The sequence below is a fragment of the Lithobates pipiens genome, unplaced genomic scaffold (genome assembly GCF_037356315.1).
Source record: "Lithobates pipiens isolate NorthernLeopardFrog02 unplaced genomic scaffold, aLitPip1_a1.2 Scaffold_16, whole genome shotgun sequence".
Lineage (NCBI taxonomy): Eukaryota > Metazoa > Chordata > Amphibia > Anura > Ranidae > Lithobates > Lithobates pipiens.
Genome location: NW_027507748.1, coordinates 263282074 through 263301503, shown reverse-complemented (window position 1 = coordinate 263301503; position 19430 = coordinate 263282074). Strand labels below are relative to the sequence as shown.

General features: G+C 39.0%; 1 long non-coding RNA gene across 1 annotated transcript in view; it reads left to right on the top strand.

Moving 5' to 3' along the window:
* LOC143982534 (uncharacterized) overlaps window positions 1-19430 on the top strand; it is a 95495-nt gene continuing 76065 nt past the window's right edge. The window contains exon 1 of the long non-coding RNA XR_013274478.1: window positions 1-119. This is a non-coding gene — a long non-coding RNA (uncharacterized LOC143982534). The remainder of the gene's footprint in view (window positions 120-19430) is intronic.

Genomic DNA, 19430 nt, shown 5'->3' with positions numbered 1-19430 from the left:
TGGAACCAGATGCTGCTGGTCATCTCCTTAAAGGTCTCCCAATCGAGCGGGAGAGCCCAGTAAAGATTGTGGCCTTCACTGCCTGAGAATGTAATCAAAGCGGCTCTTCAGCAGCTCAGGTTAGTTTTACCGGCTTTGGAATCTGGTACCAGTACTGGTACGTCACTGGACAGGAAGCAGTTACAGTGTTCTAGGGGCATAAATTACAAATGGGGTATGGTGGTGATCAGAAAGGTGGTATAGGGTATGACAGTGTTCAAGACGCTGGTATGGAGTATGGCGGTTATCAGGACGCTGGTATGGGGTATGGCGGTGATCAGGGCGCTCGTATGGTATGTGGTGTTGATCAGGGTGCCTGTATAGCATATGGTAGTGAAAAGGACACTGATATGGGGTATGGCAGTAATCAAAATGGTGGTATGGGGTATGACGGTGATCAGGACGCTGGAATGGCATATGGTGGTGATCAGAACACTGGTATGGTGTATGGCGATGATCAGGATGCTGGTATGGTGTATGATAGTGACCAGGGCACTGATCAGGGCTCTAATATGGTGAATGCCAGTGACAGTGCTGGTATGGAGTACTATGGTGATCTGGATGATGGTATGAGGCACAGCGGTGATCAGGGTGCTGGTATGGGGGATGACGGTGATCAGGATGCTGGTATGGGGTATGGCGGTGATCAGGATGCTGGTATGGCTTGAGCACTGGTGACACTGGGACAGGTTACTGGCTTCACTGTTTATTGTTTTAAAACTGGAGGCAGTGATCAGGGACACTGGGGCGGGCTAGCACTGTAGTCTGTGAGTGTACATGCGGTCTGGCAGGCTGCTGTACCCTGACAGGCTGCAGCATTGGTTATGTCTGCTCTCACAGCCAATCTATGTGAGAGCAGAGAGAACCAATGTTTACTTTCAGTTTCCAGTGACACAGCAAACACATGGTACAAAACCCAGCGATCACCCGGACACAGCGGTAATAATGATCTGCAGTGTCCAGGGTACACTCAGATTATCGGCCTCTCTGGTACGTGCTCTGTGAGTCACGCAGAAGTCGCTGATGCGGGGTGATGTACAGGTATGTTACCCACATCGGCGCTGCTTCCTGTCTGCTGTTTATAGTCTGTGGGTGGATTGTAAGCGGTTTAAGGTGAAGTATAGCCAAAGATTTTTTGGCTATACTTCTCCAATGAATCATAGGAATGGTGTTAGTTCTGCACTGCTCTGACCCTATTCAGCTAACATCGGGCTAAAGCCTGCAGTCAGCTGACGACACAGGCACAGTCCAGGCTCTTAAAAGATTCCGACCATATGGTCGGGATCTACCCAGATGCCTCCTGGACCAGCAGTTGGCTCAGCCTCTCAGCGAGCCACTGAGAGCCTGAGCTAGCAGCCCCCTGCACAGCCCAGCACTCCAGCACACTGATCGACAGTCACCGTCTCTCCACATGCTGAAGACTGAGAGCTGAGAGGGCAGTGGTCTTTGATCACTCAGCACTCGGTGAGGTGGTGGGGGACAGCTGCAGCTGGGATTGGTGCTGCAGACATCTAGGTAATTATGACTGTTTTATAATCCCATACTTCTCTTTTAAAACTATTTTTCTATATTTACAAGGCCTCCAGAACTTACACGTTTTACAATTGTGAAGAGACAAAGTTTATGTACCCAGCTAACTAAAAGAAAACAATATTATATGTGCACATTATTGACGGAGACTCCTTTTGTTCCTTCTTAAAGTGATTGTAAACGATCACCTTGCAAAATAACCCATTTAAATTAACGCTGAAATGAAAGACAAAAGATTTGTGTATAGATATTAAAAAAAAAACATTATAAATACCTTTTTTCACTTTTCTTTTTTTTATAAGTGATCACATTCCCTCTAGTTTTAGCTGCATAAGAGCTGATGGGAGCAGAAGCAATGGTACACTGAGCTTCGGTGCTTAGTATGGTCAATTTTTAATAGGAAAGCAGAGAGACTGGCAGGAACATGAGGGATTTCACACGAAGGGAACAATACAAAGAGAACAGGATACTTTTCCATACAAGTACATGGTACAGCAGATACATATCTGGAATATGAAATTATGGGGTTACAAACACTTTAAGAAATCCTAAACCATTAACCAAAAGTCAACATTCAAGAACATCTCTATAAGTTTCTTAGAATCTTGATCCCGAGCTTGGTTCACACCAGCTCCATTCTCATCTGCATCTAAAAAACCTCATCCATATCCATCCATTCCTCACAATCCATCATGAATCACTATTGTCATCATCATCCCTTTTAACATGCTCTCATACTCGCTCTGCCGCTCTGAAATGGTCGATTAATCGCCTTAAAAGTTCTACCTGGGTGTGGCTCTTAACCCAACATCCATAATGCCTTGGGTATGGTATCATTTGCTCAGTATTTTAGAACTACCATCTTATTTCTGAGGGAAACTAATGGTGTACTATTATCTGGATGATTTTCCTTGTTTATAGTAACATTTTGCTTATGATAGATTTTACTTGTTCAGCATAATATTCCACTCATGATATCATAACCTTAGGGATTAAATAAATACAGTTTAGCTATATTGGCACAGCTCATAGGCAGACTCGGCACCTTAATCCTACTGCAGAGGAATAACGGGTACAGTCTGCTTAATGCATATTAAATTGTCTGCTAGATTCAGTAATATTTGGTTATGATATCTACAAGAGAAAATGTATTATTGGACTCAATCTAGTTCACCAACATACACATACAGTGCATTGAAAAAGTATTCATACTCCTAGACATTTTCCACATTTTGTCATGTTACAACCAATAACATAAATGTATTTTATTGGGATTTTATGTGATAACCAACACAACTGTGACACATAAGTGCAGTGAAAGGAAAATGATACATGGCTTTCAAAACATTTACAAATAAATATCTGAAAAGTGTGGCGTGGATTTGTATCAAGTCAATACTTTGAAGAACCACCTTTGGCTTCAATTACAGCTGCAAGTCTTTTGGGGTATGTCTCTACCAGCTTTGCACATGTGGAGAGTAAAATATTTGCCCATTCTTTGCAAAATAGCTCGTAGCAGTCCCGTCACATGATCCTGCAGTTCTGTGTATGGGAGTGCTTGACAACCACTTTGAATTCCAGGAGCTATGATGTTACCCCTAGCTCAGCCATTGTTGGCACTCCCTCCAATCTCACTGACAGAGGGGAGCTGGAGCTGCAGGGTCAAGTGGAATAAAAATAGGTAAGTATACAGATCTTATTTATACAGGTTTGGAAGGATGGATAGTAGAAGGGGGAGGGAACATTTTCATCAATCTATATAGTTAGCCTTTTCTTTCAGTTTAATATATGTTGTTGCTGTTTTTAGTAGTATTACCTTTAAATTCCTGTAAGTATTTTATTATTATAATTGAAAGGATGGAGTTGGTAAGGTTGAAGACAACAGTCCTACCAGTTCAACTCGAGTAGGTGAGTGTGTGTGTGTAGAAAAATAATTTCCCATATCCTGGTATACTGTTTTGCTAAGTCCAAGAGTCTTTTAAAACTATCCATACTGCCTGCTGACACCACCAATTGTGGAAGAGAGTTCCACATCCTTACCACCCTGATAGTAAAAAAAAAACCTACGCAGCTTCTCTTGCAGTCTAATCGCGTGGCGCCATATCTTCTTGCACTCCCTGGGATAATTGTTCATCTCTGGAGTAAATTGCCTTTTTAATGTATGCTAATATTCTGCTGGCTTTGGTAGCCACAGCTTGACACAGCATGCTATTGCTCAGTCTGTTTCTACTAGGACCCCTAGATCCTTCTCCATCCTGAAAGCCCATGCAAGCTGTCTTCTTTCTTCCTAGGTATTTTTCCCTGTGGCACTATCCTGAATGCAGCAACAAAATGTAATTTATACTATATGCTTCCTGTTTTCCCAGATGTGTGGTTTGGCTTAAAAAAAGATTTAGTGTCTTTGTTCCAAAGAGGTTACTAGCCTCTCCAAATATAGTGTTCAGACTGATAATGAGCTGGTTAGAAATGTTTTCTCCTGGAAATGGTTGCAATTTATTTTGTGCAAACAAGTGTCCCAAAACCTACCTACCAAGTCAGGTAAACATTCCTGTAAATACTTTGTGACAATAGGCAGAATTGTCTGTTTTAGAGATGTTTATAAGGTGATAAGGAAGTAGTACATACTAGAAAATTAGGTATGACTAATTGGTTTAAATGTCATGGCTTATAACATACAAAGTACAACAGTGGGCTTAAAATTTCAGTAGTAAAAAAAAGATATTGACCAGACATAGGAACAAAAGATGGGCATAATCACAGAAGAAAGAGGGGTGGTACTGCAGCAGAGTGCCCATTTATTCATGCGCATGCTCACAACTCCACGCCCCAGGAGTATAAATTGGTCTATCTACCTCAGGAGCCCAGGGAGGCCACACCTGATGAGAGGTAGCTGGGCAATGAATCTGCAACCAGGTGAGTTATTCTCCACTGGCAGAACCAGCATGTGGCTTACTTAATAATAGAGCCTCTCTCCGACTGCTACTAGAGTACTCCAGTTCCATCGGGGGTGGCCTTTTGTCCTAGATGTGACCATCCCTCTAGCTGTTTGCCTTTGTTACCAGAGCTACCCTGTGTATTGGACTGTGATCCAGGTATGAGCCATACATTTTCAATATAAATAAGATCTAGAATTTGTATATGAATGAGCTGAGGGATTTGCGTAATAAATGAACAGTGGCTCATTCATGCTGCATTCCCAAAAATGTATGTGTAAATTTAACAGCTTATTCATACCTAAATCTCGCCTTTTATTCATTATGTATTACAGGAATTCTTTCATGTGCTTGTGTGTTTCATGGGTACAAAAAAAGACCTTTTTAGGCGGGGGAGCCTAGTCTCATTGTTGGATGGAGGTGGTGATGGTGGGAGGGGTCTATTCTTCCACCTTCCTACAATATCTTTGGGGCATATTTTCTTCTACTGACAAGCAGTAAGGGGCAGAATATTACTGACCATTGCAGTCTGTACACAGTGCTGTATCTTACTTAGTCTTGACCCCTGCAATATATTTTCTATGTTGTACCTTATACACCTGAGATTTGTACTGTACATATATTAAGCTGGACAACAGAGTCCTAACTAAATTTTATTGCACTGGATTTTTGGCACCTACAAAAACCTTTAACCCATCAGCAGCCACAACAGGTGTCACAGTAGTCAGCAGAATGGGCAGTGTCAAAAGATGTTTTATATGCCAAATATCTTTACAGTGCAATTGGTGTTTAACATTGTATTCTTTGCAAAAGCTGTTGGATTGCCATACTTTTAGGCTGGGTTCACACTGAAGCACGGAGCGGCTCACAGTAGGGGACTGATGTGTCTCTGTTCACTGTTTCAGGTCTGATTTCAGTCTAAATTTTTGGCTGAATTCGGACCTGAATCGGACCAGAGAAGGCACAGGACTCCTGTGCAATTTGCACCGTTTCCGCTCTGGAGATGTGTGTACTGGCTCCATGGAGAGCCAGTTACAATCTCCTGACATGCAAATTGGAGATGGGGAAACCTGCATCCAATTTGCCATAGTGCGAACCCAGTCTACATAGATTGTACAGACTAAAAAGGTGTAACTTGCTAAACAAATACATAAACAATTTTACTAATGAACAAAACCTTGGCTGTGTTTCAGGCTTTATTGTAGTAGTACCCCTACCCCTCCTAGCACCTATTTTAACTAACCTGTGTAAGAAAGATCTGTATAGGTATACTAGTAAGGTAAAGTGCCTTGAAAAGGTATTTATGCCCCTTGAAATGTTAGACATTTTTTCATGTTACAACCAAAAATGTGAATTTATTTTATTGGGATTTTATGTGATAGACCAACACAAAGTGGTATATAATTGTGAAGTGGAAAGAAAATGAGAAATGGTTTTCAAATCTTCTTGCAAATAAATATCTGAAAAGTATGGCGTGTATTTGTATTTATTCCCCCTGAGTCAATACTTTGTAGGACCACCTTTTGCTGCAAATACAGCTGCAAGTCTTTTTGGGTAAATCTCTACCAGCTTTGCACATCTAGAGAGTGAAATGTTTGCCCATTCTTCTTTGAAAAATAGCTCAAGCTCTGTCAGATTGGATGAAGAGTGTCTGTAAACAGCAATTTTCAAGTTGCCACAGATTCTCAATCAGTTTAGGTCTGGACTTTCACTGGGCCATTCTGAGCCCTTGTACACACGGTTGGACATTCTGACAACCAAATCCGTGGGATTTTGCCCGAAACTGTTGAATACACACAGTCGGACAAAGTTGTCAGAAAATATGATTGTACATAATGTGATGACGTTATTTCGTTAGGACGGGACTACTTTCAGGCTAGTATCCATTAGCTTTGGTCTAGGAATTTGATCTGAGCATGCGTGGCACTTTGTATGATCAGAATTCTCTACACATGATCGGACAAAGTCTGATCGGATCATGTTGTCGGAAAATTTTATAGCCCAGCTGGAAAACTTGGTCTGTCGGATACTCCGACGGAAACAGTCCGATGGAGCCCACACACTGTCGGATTATCCAACAACACGGTCCTATCGGACATTGTCCATCTGAATGTCCGACCATGTGTACAAGGGCTGACAAATGAATATGCTTTGATCTAAATCATTCCATTGTAGCTCTGTCTGTATGTTTTGTGTCATTGTCCTGCTGGAACTTGGCAAACCTCCACCCCAGTCTCAAGTCTTTTGCCCGCTTCTTTTACACAGGTTTTCTTCTAAGAGTGTATGTGGCTCCATCTACCTTCCCATCAGCTCTGACCGGCTTACCTGTCCCTACTGAAGAAAAAGCATCTCCACAATATGATGCTGCTATCACGGTGGGGATGGTGTGTTTAGGGCGATGTGCAGTGTTAGTTTTCCACCACACATAGCATTTTGCTTTTAGCCCAAAAATTTCATTCTCATCTGATCAGAGCACCATCTTTCACATGTTTGCTGTGTCCCCATATGGCTTCTTGCAAACTGCAAACAAGACTTCTTATGACTTTCTTTCAACAATGGCTTTCTTCTTGCCACTCTTTCATAAAGGCCAGATTTGCATGACTAATAGTTGTCCTGTGGACAGATTCTCCCACCTGAGCTGTGGATCTTTGCAGCTCCTCCAGAATTACCATGAGCCTATTGGCTGCTTCTCTGATTAATGCTCTCCTTGCCCGGTCTTTCAGTTTAGGTGGACAGCCATATCTTGGTAGGTTTGCAGTTGTGCCATACTCTTCTTGGGTTATTTCTTGGGATATTTTTTTATAACCTAACCCTGCTTTAAACTTCTCCACAACTTTATCCCTGACCTGTCTAGTGTGTTCCTTGGCCTTCGTGATGCTGTTTGTTCACTAAGGTTCTCTAATAAACTTCTGAGGGCTTCATAGAAAAGCTGCATTTATACTGCGATTAAATTACACACAAGTGGAGTCTATTTACTAATTGGGTGAAAGCAATTGGTTCCACTAGATTTTAGCTAAGGGTATCAGAGTAATAGGGGCTGAATATAAATGCACACCACACTTTTCAGATATTTGTAAACATTTTGAAAACCATTTATCATTTTCCTTCCACTTCACCATTTTGTGCCACTTTGTGTTGGTCTATCATAAAAAATCCCAATAAAATAAATTAAATTTTTGGTTGTAACATGATAAAATGAGGAAAATTTTAAAGGGTATGAATACTTTTTCAAGGTACTGTTTATAAGGTAAGTACCTAATTTCAGCCTGCTCTGATCTGGTCATGTGATCCGCCTCCCCTGTATCAGCCAGCGGCTGCTGCAGGGAAAAAGAGGAAGTGCCGACAACAGATGGGCCATAGGAGCCTATGGGTGACATCACTGCTCCCAGGCATAAATAGCTGTTGTCGAGGGCTCTCTCCCGTGATTTCTTTCACAGATTATTCAGAATAGGTTTTACTAGGGAGGAGGAAACATTTTAAAGATTAGCTAGGTAAAGCACAGAATTTTACTTTAAAAGACTTGGTGTACAAAAAATGATTTGACAGGAAAACAAAGGTAAATAAACATGTGAGTTTGGCTTTAAATCAGCTACTTACTTTTTCATGAGACACAACACATATAATGGTAGATTTTGGATATGCGATGTTGCATATCCAAAGCTAATTGAAAGAAATCTGTCAGCCCTAAATGACAAAATGTAGGTCCAAGAATTTCAAAATAAAGCCGTAACGTGTGCCCTCTTCTGCAGGCTGTAGTGTATTTCACAGGATTGGTGTCTTCATACATATGCAGCACTACATTTTCAATCTTCATAGGGAATGCTAATTAATTCTCAGCTTACACTAAGATAATTAGCTGCTTAATTACTTGGCATAGTATAATTAGCAGGGTGCTTAACACTAATTAGTGAGTAGTAAAATGAAATCTGTTGCTAATGTTGAATCAATGAGAGTTGTACTGATAGTAAAGACAGCACTGGATTTACCTGTGCAACTACCAGAACTCCTGCTTATAGTGTGATTTAGTTAATATTGTGGGCTGCCTGGGATATTTTAGTAACTACTTTGTTGGCTTTGAATATAATGTGTAAGCTATTTTGCGTGTTTTTTTGTTTGCTTGTTTGCTTGATACGCTACGGCAGAAAGAAAAGATTTCTACATGTACCAAATGCAAAAGATGAAAAAAAAAAGTTGGTGTCTTTGAATTTATTGTCTTAGGGAATATTCCTGATTTTCCATGCACCTCTGCTAAAAAAAAAAAAATACATAAGGATTTTCTGTATTTTAGGCAACAATCGGTTGTATGAAGATACACAGATATATACAAAGATGCATGTTTGACAGGAATCATCAGATAAGAAAGACGTAAAAAACAGATTGATGGCCTGAAAAAGACAGGCATACCGTTGGGGCCATATCATCTCAGCTGTGGATCTCTCTTTGTCTAGCACTGGTAAAGTTATGGTGCCCATACACTAGACCAGGGATCTCCAAACTACAGCCCCTCTGCTGTTGCGGGGCTATACGTCTCATGAGGCACTGTAAAACCCTGACAATCACAGACATGACTAAGCATGATGGGAATTTTAGTTCCCGAATAACTGAAGGGTCATAGTTTGGAGACCCCTGCACTAGACCATGAAATATGTTATTAAATGTGAATTCTCTCTAAGCACCAAATAAAAAAATAAAAAATGTAAAAAAAATTGGTGTGGGGTTCCCCCAAAATCCATACTAGATGCTTATCTGAGCATGCAGCCAGCAGGTCAGGATGGGAGGGACAAGGGAGTGCCCCCCCTACTAAACCATATGCCCTCAGCATGGGGGGGTGGGTGCTTTGGGGCGAGGGGCTCTGTGCCTCCCAACCCCACAGCATCCTATTCCCATATTGATGGGGACAAGGGCCTCTTTCCTGGCTGGTGGTTGTCGAGGTCTGTGAGTGGGGGGCTTATCAGAATCTGAAAGGCCCCTTTAACAAGGGAGCCCCCAGATCCCCCCTAATTGAATGGGTATCGGGTACATTGTACCCCTACCCATTCACCAACAAAGTGTAAATATATAAAAACCATAAGATCCAGTTTTTGAGTGTCCCACGATGTCCATCCACCATCCATTATGCCGCCCAACAGACCCGAAAAATAGAAAAAAAAGAACAGAGTTTTGCCTCTATGGGAGGCCTCCCGCCAACTGCTGTCTCTTCGCTTTGACATCTGTTATATTGGCAAGGATGGGGCCACCAGGTGACATAACCACGTCAATGAAAGGCCCTTCCAGCTTTGTAAATCTTTTATTACTTTTTTTAATAGGGGGTCATAATTTAATTCATATAACTTTTTTAAATTAGGCGTTATATGTATCCCCAAGTATACCAATGATTCTGAACTCCAGATAAAGGGGAAGTTTAATTGTATGTAGGATCTCATCTTACTAGGAACATGGATTGGCATCATGAGTGATTTCCCAAAATTTATTTTGAAGTTGGACAGATCACCAAATCTGTCCACCTCCTGCATCAACTCTCTTAGTGAGTCCTTGGGATTGGAGACATAGAACAAAAGGTCATATGCGGAGACCTTGTACTCCACTGCCCCAATCCGAATCCCCGTGACTCCCCCATTCCTCCTAATCATACATAAGAAGGGTTTCAGAACTAGAGCAAACAACATAGGCGAAAGGGGACACCCTTGTCTGATCCCATTCTTTATGTTAACATACTCTGACAAACCCCCATTCACCTTGATCCTTGCTTTGGGGCTATTATATAACGCCATCACCCATCTCATCATACGTTCTTCCAGGCCCACCTCCCTCAGAACCTTGGACATAAAGATCCAATTAACTCGATCAAACGCCTTCTCGGCGTCCATCGACAATACCACCCTCGGTATTTTATCCAGTCCATTTTGCGCCCAGTGCAAAATGTGTAAGGCTCTTATGGTATTTGTTAAAAGTGAATGTAGAGAGTAAAATGCAAATGTAGTGTAGATGCAACTCTACATACTCACTCACAGGGGCGTTTCTTAATGAATAGCAACGTCTTTGTGTTATATGTGAATCAGTAAGTCTGTCTTCCTTCCAAGGCATTTCAAACGTACTTTCAGGAGTAGTAATTGAAGAATCCTTCGTTCGTCCAATAGTTCGTTTATTATTCAGAAAGACAAGCAAAGACAAGATTGACATCTGGTAACATATGGCATGGTGATGGCTTCAGAAGGAGGAATAGGTTTTCTGATCTACATTCTCCAAAGTGTAGAATCCTTTCTCATCCCACCATTCCTGCTCTTCCCATAATCCTACCCCATTCTTATACTGTTTCAAGATGTTATGTCAGCAAATCCTAATAACTCCCACATTTGCATATATACCCAATATGGTTCAGTCTATAGATAAGTAACATAACTCCACCCATTGTCCTGACTAGTAACTCAAAATATAAATACCTACTCAGCAAAACCACTCCTCTCTATATGATCTGCTGTAGTGTGACCTTCAGAAACCATCACTCACCACCAAACATATAACTTACATATATTTTCAGAAACCCTTATTACTTAAAATATTAATTACCGCAAAAACTTCTAACATTCCCCCTCAATGCACGATATTCAACAAATAATAAGTGCATTCATCTTAAATAATAAATGTCTCTGATTCTCTTTTTTCCAATACAAACAATACAATAAACATTAATACAATACTCATTAATACATTTTAGTGAGTCAGAATTTGTACATAAACATTTTCAAAAATTCTGAGATGTTTCTATGAAAAATATTTAAATATTTCATTCCATTGAGAAAGTATAAACTATTATATTTAATTTTAATTAATTCTCCATCTAAATCATGTAATATTAAATATTTTCTTCTTTCAACTTTATAAATGTATTTAACTTCTTGTGAAACTCTTATAACTTTAACCATATCATATAAATATTTTATGGATAATCTATGATCTTACTTTAAAAATGATCTTCTTTTCAAGTATATTGTTCCATTATATGACACACTCTCTATGTGTTTTCTTATCTGTGAAACCACTGACCTACTGACCTTTAGTCATAAACTCTGGTCATAAAGAACAACTGGTACCAAAATGACATTCACACAACTTGAATATTAGCTAAATCATTCACACTTCATTTATGGCGCCCTTTCATACACATTTTGAATCAATTGCTCCAGATGTACCACAGCTAATCACTGGATCAGATAGTAATTTTCCGACTAAAAATACTTGTCATAATTATTTTTTTTCACTTTTTTTCATTTCTTGCTTAATCAATTTATAAAATTGTTTCATTCTAACCTTAATACAGATTTGAAACAAAGTACATAAAAACTTTCCCATTAGTTGATTGTCATATTTTATATATTCTATCTATCATTCTATTTATTTTTCGATTTATTTATCCATCTATCCATGACCAGCAAGCAACTTTTTCTATTTTTTTTTTTTTTTTTTATACATTCCAAAATTATTTAAATTCAACAATAACTTTGTTTAGACACATTGAAATCCTTTTCTTCATATACTTCTAATTATACATTTTTGTCTTTCCTATTATCTTATTACTATCATCATTATTCAGATAACTCATAAAAAAATTCTTATGAGAATCACATCCTAACTCCCCCTCACATAATGATCAACCGATCAATATGTCGCTTTTGATGCAAGTTCACCAGAAATTGATAATCCTTGATAACATAATCAAAAAATAATAATTTTTGAAAAAACAAAAAATAGTAACAAATAGAAATATAGTTGTGCTTGTTGCATTGTCATGGAAGAATTTTAAAAAACGAAATAAAAAATAAATTAAAATCGCTTTCTTTAAATTTAGAAACGAAAGATATATCTATAAAAAAAAATGAAAACAAGTATCAAATTCTTTTAAAAATTATGTTTTCCTAAATAATTTTCATTAATCAATGTAAACCATTTTAGAATGATAATCCTTTCTGTGTTTACCCATTTTATTCTTATTTTTACCAATTATTTTTATTTTTACCAATTATTTTTATTTTTTTCCAATACTTTTGAAACAAAAACTATAATCCCAATGTACCTTAAAAATAACAAAATAATCTTCCCAATTTATATCCCAGTTGACATCTCTGTTGACATCCTTGGTACCTTCAGATCTATAATTATTAACCATTAACCATAGCTACTGGAATAAATTACTAAACATACTCATTAGAAGTAGAAATCTCATTCAAGACATCATTTCTTTTTAAAATTTAGCAAAGACCTAGCCATGTTTTGTGAACAAACTTCTGAAATACCTATTCTTGTTGTTTGCAAAATTTGCAACCACACTACTTTCTATACAACAGATAATATAAAAAACTAAGTATGCTAATCTCAAAAGACTGTCATTAACTCAAAAAGTTAACAAACCCTATATTTAGAAAATAATAAAGTTTTTAAACTATAGCAGGTAAATAAGTCACCCAATATTTACCTTTATCATCTTAACCAATACTATTCATACGTTCTACAATAACTGAGTACTTAAGATGATAAGAAACAAAACTTTACTAAACCTAAAATAGCATACATGTCCTTCACTACCTGTCCTATAAAATTTTAAATCATTAACTGATTCCATGGTTTGAAATCCAACCCCAATGGAATATGACATAAGTTCACAACAACTTAGCTTTTATAAAAAATATTATTTTTTCTAGAATGACCTCAATTAATTTATCAAAAAGAAACATTTACTAAAAAAACAATATCCTTGTAATCCTCCTGTAGCAAGTGAAAAAACTAATATAATAAATCTATATAGATTTGCCAAATCCCTCAATACTTTGTAGTATCAGGTTAGGCCTCTTTCACTTTAGATAATTCTATAAACAAACAAAACAATTTTCAGAAGTTTGATGACAAAGTGTTCTAAAATGAGTAGTTCAGAATTTTTATAAGCTAAAACAAAAATCAATCAATCAGGTACCTGGATATGCAAAAATAAATATTTTCATTTAAAAATAACTCTATCCATTATTATTGGAATCCAATTATTTTTACAATAAATGTTATCTCCTTTATCAGTTTGTACTGATTCTAACTCATAGTCCCCCTCATTATCCTGTGACTAAATTAAATCTTCTAAAAGAATAAACTTGCCAGATTACTGTTTTTTCCTCTACACTGACAATTTATTTTAATTTTGTAAAAGAACATTAATTTAGGTTGGGCTTTCCTAAATATTCTGTTTCTGAAAGAAATTTGATCATGCTGAAGTTTCTCTTCAGAACTCTCCTCATACAGTATGATTGAATGAACCACACCTGCTCTGTCACTGACTGCAAAACCAACACTTGGCAGCAAATTCAGCTTTCAATGCGTCCACTAAAAGTTGAAAAAGTGACATTCTCATGATTAATTTACACGACTGTGGCTCTATCCCTCACACTACAACTGATCTTTTTAACATCCAATTGCCATTAGACAAAGCTGTGTGTATTGACACCTCCTGTTTTCCTTGAAATAACACCTTTAGTGTAACATAAGATGTTTTTCAAAACAAATGGTGCTAAACCCACAACGTCTCAGATCTGTAGCATTGGACAATGCACCCCTAACACATTTATTTATAAATACCAATGAAATCTTCTCATCATCCACATACACTTAAATGTAAAATGACTGAGAGATATTTCTATATTTACCAAAAATACTAAATTTATAAGGGCTTTCTTCAGATCTTCAAATGTTTGTATATAAGTTATCTTTTGTTATTAAAAATATATTTGCCCTACAGTAAGCCCATATAATTCATTAAAATTTACTCAGACAGATACTTTGTCTGCAAAAATCTCAATGAACTCTCAAAAAAAGTTATTAAGGCCTAAAAAATCTTATTTTTCAAAACAATTACTTTTAGTAAGTAATGATACCTTTTAAATATATATTTTCCTCATCAATGAACCCTCTTCCAAGTATCTGGAAAATTTAACACAAACATATATTGTGCTTTGATCCATTAAAGTGAAAAATGTCATGGCATGACTGACCAGTCTGTAACTTGATCTGCATCTCTCTTTTGTTAATACACACCTCACATGTCACATACTCTTCAGAGAATGATCTGTTACTGACAGTCTTAGCTACCATGCTTTGTACACCCTACACTGTACAATTCGGTAACAATCTCGTTTCTCGTATTTAAAATGTTTTACCTTTTTAACACTTTTTAAACATATTTTGTTTGTACATCTACGAAAAATCATGTACACTATGTTATATGACTTTCCTGATTATAATAATGACAAAAAATTGTTTAGAAGACAATCTCGTGAAACTCACAGATTGGGTCCTGCCCATGACCTGCGATTGGCCATTTCCCCGAGAAAACTTCTCCCGCAAACCAAAGTCCTTACTTTTACCAGAAATACTCATTTACAAGAACTTTTAACAATAGTTATTTTTTAAATTTTTTTTAGATTGAACAAAAACTTTCATATTTTAATATTTTCTCTGGGTAACCTTAAGTAAATTAGAACAATTTACTACTTTTAATTTAATAACCAAATCCAAGTTTGGATTTTTTGTAAAAATTGTTCAATCCTTAACTTATTATTTCCTACAACCAAATCTTTAGAATTTTTTGTAAAACACTAAACATCATGTTTTTTCCATTATCTCTATTTCATACAGTTCTTTCCACAATCTTAATCAATATTTTTTCTCTGAAAACTTTGTTCAGGGCTTAATACATAAAGATATACATGCAGCATTAAACTTAATTTTCTTCTTAATGAACTTCTTTACACTCTGGCATAAATTAATTAATTACCTTACTACTGCATGTATTCCTATACTTCATACATATGAAATATATCAATTTCCCGATCGTACTGAGACTTACTTCTGAGCCCAGAGATGTTAACCATTGCCATATTACCCTTTTATATAAACAAACACACTCACCCCTTGTTAGTATGATAGTCCTGTGTGTACTTAAAATAAAACAAGAGATGAATAATGTCCCTTTAACTTTGTTGTTCATTGCTTTATCTTCATTTTTTCTTCTTTTGTAGCTCTTTGCCTTGTTTCTTGAATTCTTGAATTGTGTGCTGTAGTGTCTTGCCTTGTTTCTTAAATTATGTGCTGTAGTGTATCGCCTGTTGATCTATACTTTGCCTTTGTGCTTGGACCTTCCATCTTCAAACATCAAAATCCGACTTCCATATTAGCTCACCCAAAGTGTACATTTGCCTTTGTACCAACAATGGTGACTTTTTCAAATAACGTGAAGTCTTTGTTCCTATTTCAACACTTTTTTCTTCTTGGGTAACAACCCAATATTTTCTTATGTGAGACTCTCTCACCTTCTTAGGAACTAACCTTGGCAGATATCTTCACGAACGTAACTAAATTACGTCTTCACAAAGTCCTGGATTTTCCAAAAATAACTTGAAGTATACCGTCCAACTGGCCTTGTCAATCAACTTCGTAGGCTGTATCTTTTTATTTATTTATTTTTCATCTGTGTACAGAGAGGTGAGAAAACAAAGAGGAAAAAACTCACCCTTCACTGTTTTTCTTCTGGACCGTTTGTCCGCATCTGACGCAAACGCCTCCTTCTAGGTTCTTTGATCATTTTTTCCCAAAACTTGACAAATTTGTGTGCACATACCTCCTTTTTCAAGGAGTAGGGAAAACAATTGATCATTTTGGCTGGCACGACAATGTTAAAAGTGAATGTAGAGAGTAAAATGCAAATGTAGTGTAGATGCAACTCTACATACTCACTCACAGGGGCGTTTCTTAATGAATAGCAACGTCTTTGTGTTATATGTGAATCAGTAAGTCTGTCTTCCTTCCAAGGCATTTCAAACGTACTTTCAGGAGTAGTAATTGAAGAATCCTTCGTTCGTCCAATAGTTCGTTTATTATTCAGAAAGACAAGCAAAGACAAGATTGACATCTGGTAACATATGGCATGGTGATGGCTTCAGAAGGAGGAATAGGTTTTCTGATCTACATTCTCCAAAGTGTAGAATCCTTTCTCATCCCACCATTCCTGCTCTTCCCATAATCCTACCCCATTCTTATACTGTTTCAAGATGTTATGTCAGCAAATCCTAATAACTCCCACATTTGCATATATACCCAATATGGTTCAGTCTATAGATAAGTAACATAACTCCACCCATTGTCCTGACTAGTAACTCAAAATATAAATACCTACTCAGCAAAACCACTCCTCTCTATATGATCTGCTGTAGTGTGACCTTCAGAAACCATCACTCACCACCAAACATATAACTTACATATATTTTCAGAAACCCTTATTACTTAAAATATTAATTACCGCAAAAACTTCTAACAGTATTGTCTCTGGTTTCACGACCTTTTATAAATCCTGTCTGGTCCAGATGGACTATTTTTGCTACCTGATCTTGCAAAATCAATGTAAGTGAATGAGAGCCGTCTTAATGCACACTACTGAACTCGCTCCGACTTCAGAAAAGGTTCCTGTACTACTTCAATCCGACTGGTACCCATTGATTTCAGTTGGATCTCCGTCTATACAGAGGCGACTCTCACAGAATTATTAGCTCTCAAGAGGGAACTCCACGCCAAATTTATTATAAAAATTTGGCATGGGTTCCCCCTCCGAGAGCATACCAGGCCCTTAGGTCTGGTATGGATTCTAAGGGGAACCCCCTATGGTGAAAAAACGGTGTGGGGGTCCCCCCCAGATCCATACCAGACCCTTATCCGAACATGCTACCCGGCCAGCCAGGAAAGGGGATGGGGACGAGCGAGCGCCCCCCCCCCTCCTGAGCCGTACCAGGCCACGTGCCCTCAACATGGGGGGGTGCCTTGGGGAAGGGGGGCTGCCAGATGATGTCCCCGCCCATTATGATGTCACAGTCCCAGAGGATGCTGGGACTGTGACATCATAATGGGGGGGACATCATCTGGCGATGTCCCTATATAAGTCGCCGCACGCCGCGTCCCTGTCATTGTGAGCAGAGACAGCGATGAGGCAACATCTCCCGAAGAGAAGAACACAAGAACACAAGAACAGAAGACGGCGACAGCGGCAACGGCGACAGAAGACCGGGCCACCACTTGTAAAAGAGATAGAAGAAGGTGCGGTGGCCCGGCAAGAAGAACCAAAGAGGGGGGACAAGAGCCCCGAAGTCGGAAGAAGAGGGCGGCGGCGAAGAAGAAAGCCGGGCTCCTCCGCTAGTGAAAGAGCTAGCAAAAGAGAAGAAGATAGCGGAGGAGTCTGGCGAGAAGACCCCCAAAGACGAAAGAAGACCCCTGGAGCTGTGCAAGAAACTATTTTAACCCTTGTGTGTTGTGTTTTTTTTGTACATTTTTTCACAGGTGAATGGGTAGGGGTACAATGTACCCCATACTCATTCACATAGGGTGGGGGGCCGGGATCCGGGGGCCCCCTTATTAAAGGGGGCTCACAGATTCCGATAAGCCCCCCCGCCCACAGACCCCCACAACCAACGGCCAGGGTTGTCAGGAAGAGGCCCTTGTCCTCATCAACATGGGGACAAGGTGCTTTGGGGTGGGGGGGGCCGCGCGGCCTGGTACGGCTCAGGAGGGGGGGGGGGCGCTCGCTCGTCCCCACCCCCTTTCCTGGCCAGCCGGGTAGCGTGTTCGGATAAGGGTCTGGTATGGATGTAGGGGGGACCCCCACGCCGTTTTTTCAGCGGAGGGGGTTCCCCTTAGAATCCATAGCAGACCTAAGGGCCTGGTATGGTCTCGGAGGGGGAACCCACGCCATTTTTTTTTTTTTTATTTGGCGTGGAGTTCCCCCTTGAGAGCTCATTCTCTGATTGGCCACGGCAAAAGTCGCCTGGCCTGGGGCGACTTAAAGTCGTGTTGTAAGTCGTCCCAAGTCGTGTGCAAGTCGTGTTGAAGTTGTGTCCAAGTTGCCTCCAAAAGTCATGTTGAAAGTTGTGTTGCCCCTGTGTGAACCGACTCTAAGAGCTCCTCTATTTCCCTTTGCCGTTCCTTTTTGATATGTGAACCCTGCACAATCAATTCCCCCCTCATTACTGCCTTATGGGTCTCAAAATAATCAGCTAACCTATTATATAATTTTTCAAAAACTCTTTTATCATCCAATATATTTTCATTTAGACGCCACGTTTTCCCTTTACTCCCTACCATTCTCATCCTCATACTTAATTCTATTGGAGCGTGATCTGAAATTGTGATTAATCTAATTTTAGAAGATTGAACCCTATGTAGATCAAACTGATCTATCATAAATAGGTCTATCCGTGAATATGTATTATGTGTCTTAGAATAATAACTAAAATCTTTCTCTCGCGCATGTAGTGTCCGCCAACTATCTACCAAATGTAACATTCTTAAACTCTTTTTTAAATGTCTCTGTGCTCTAAGTGATAATGGTGTTTTGCCAGATGATGTGTCCATCCCAGGATCTAGTGTGAGGTTAAAATCTCCCCCTAATATTAATATTCCCTCCCTAAACTTCCCTAATTTTTTCAATGTTTTTGATATAAAGTCCACCGTACGATTATTAGTGGCGTAAATTGTCGCAAATGTGCAGCATTTGCATAGATTTTCCCCTTCACAAACAAATAACGTCCCTCTGGATCTGCTTCTACTTCCATACAGGAAAAGGGGCATTGCTTATGGAACGCTATTGAGACTCCTCTTGCTCCCTTAATAGGGGAAGTCGCATGGTGCCACTGACTAAACAATGAACATGGCAATCGTGGGGTTGCCCCTGTCACAAAGTGCGTCTCCTGGAGGAACACGATCTCTGCTCCAAGAGTGCGAGCCGACCCCTTTTACATGGGGAACCCAGTCCCCTTACATTGTAAGATATTATCCTAACCTCTTCCATTCTCCCTTACTTTCCTCCTCCTGCCCCCCCACCTTGTTGATTTATTCTGGATACATCTGACA